This window comes from Bos taurus, chromosome 11 (genome assembly GCF_002263795.3).
Source record: "Bos taurus isolate L1 Dominette 01449 registration number 42190680 breed Hereford chromosome 11, ARS-UCD2.0, whole genome shotgun sequence".
In the NCBI taxonomy this organism is placed as follows: Eukaryota; Metazoa; Chordata; class Mammalia; order Artiodactyla; family Bovidae; genus Bos; species Bos taurus.
The window spans coordinates 79033062-79035137 of record NC_037338.1 but is presented as its reverse complement, the minus strand read 5'-3'; positions in this window follow the sequence as shown (position 1 = coordinate 79035137).

Below are 2076 nucleotides of genomic sequence, written 5' to 3'. Positions count from 1 at the left end.
AATTTTGCCAGGCAGCCATGTGATCACAAGAGTACACAGCCAATACATGTATAACCATTCTGCACCCACACGGCCATTCCAGTTTCACTTTTAGTACAGTATTCAATAAAATACCTTGAAGAGATGTTTAACACTTTATTATAAAATAGGCTTTGTGTTAGATGATTTTGCCCAAGCTGTAGGCTAATGTAATGTGTTCTGAGCACGTCTAAGGTAGGCTACACTAAGTGACGATGCTTGACGGGTTAAGTGTATTACACGCATCTTCAATTTATGATGCTTTCAATTTATGATGGGTTTATTGGGACGTGACCGCATCATAGAAAAGGGAGATCTGTACCAGTACGGAGCTGGGTATCCTCTAGCCCCACCCCCAGCAGCACACCGGGCCAGGTCTGAAGACCTGTCCCTGGACCCCCCCAACCCCCAACCCCTCGGCGGCCCAGACTTCTCCCTGCCTCACCCTCAACCTGGGCTCACTTTAGGAGGAAGGGGGAAACTAGAAGCATCTGCACAACGTGGAGCGGAAAAGCGGACACCGCAGAGGAGCCAGTTGTCTCGGCAACACGTCAAATCCACAACATGGAACTGAGCATACACACCAAAAGTCTCCAAGAAGGATTTCTCTTGGCTGTGTCCAGCATGGCCATGGATGTCCAGCCCCAAGCCAGGTGCCAGCCTCTCCCCTGCAGACCTGAGAGCTCCCTTTGCAGGCTGCCGGCCTGGGCCTCTCCACTTCCAGCCGCTGTGGGAGTCCGGCCAGGCACTCCCACAGTACAGCATTATTACCCTCACCTCCCATGAGAGCGGCAGGATGTCAGAGCCGAGGAAGATGGGTCTGGTGTGGAGAGCGGAGACTCAGAGCATCCCACCACAGAAAAAAGTCAAAGATGAGCGTGAAAAAGATTTGCCCACAACACTCAGCAACCCAGTGGCCACCACCTCCACTCGTTTCCAGTTGACCTCTTCCAAGTCTGTGCCTTTTCTGATAGATAAGTCTTCTCTGCCTCTCTGGGTTGCTCTCTCTTTTCTCCATCCACGTATCTATCATGGGAAATGTATGAGAATGTTTCCATGATGCAAATACATCAGATGATATCATGGTTCAAACTTGGCCTCTTTGCAAAGCTCTGAGTCCTCAACTGCCCCTTTCTCACTGCTTTGAGCGCTGAAGCTTTCAAATAGGTATAAAAGTTGCTGATGGCCTTACACCAGGAGAGACGGTGTAAGAAAGGAGGCTAGAGACACAGAGGACTGCAGTGTGCACGTATAATCTAAGAAATCAGTATCATCATCACTGTCTCTAATGGTTATTGATGTTCATGGATGTCAAGCCTTGTGCTGAGTGCTTTACACAGATTATCAAATTTAAATTTTACAGCAAACCAGCCAGGAAGGTCTGACAGTTTTCCCACTGAACAGGTGAGAGGGCAAGGCTATGCCAATACCACCAGGCAACACAGCCCTGCTTGCTCCCCATTCCAACTTCTTCATGCTCACCAGTGTCTGACCTACATTCTTTTTAAACTGTGAAAAGTGACTCATTAGCAAGCTTAGGAAATAAATGTAGTGGGTCACAAGAAACACTTTGAAATGAAAGAATAAAAGTAGAATGCCCCAAATGTATCTTACATGGTCAAGGTGAACACTCTCATAGGACACTTCTGTTCCAGTTACACATGTGTAAACATCGATGTATATGCATACACACACAGGCTGCAGTGGGGTATGATTTTAAACATATTTCTTAATGTAGATCACAATAAAAAAAAGAAAAACATTAAAAGCTGTTGTCCTAGACTCTCCATCCAGCCTCTGAATTCTCTATCTGGTTCTCCCCACTCTGCACACTCCGGGGGTTGCCTTGCCACCCCCATGGCTCCCTGCTTCCCTGGTTTGCTGAAGAACAGCCAGTAAGTTCCACGGGCACTGCGAGCCTGTCCTGGGGGCAAGCTAACTAGCAGGCTGCTGGGGCAGAGCCCTAAGTATGCCTTCTCCATCTGCTTCCTGCTTCAGTGAGGGGCTTCTGACTGCCCTGCAGGACTGGCGTTTCCCAAAAGAGGCTTAACGGCTCCT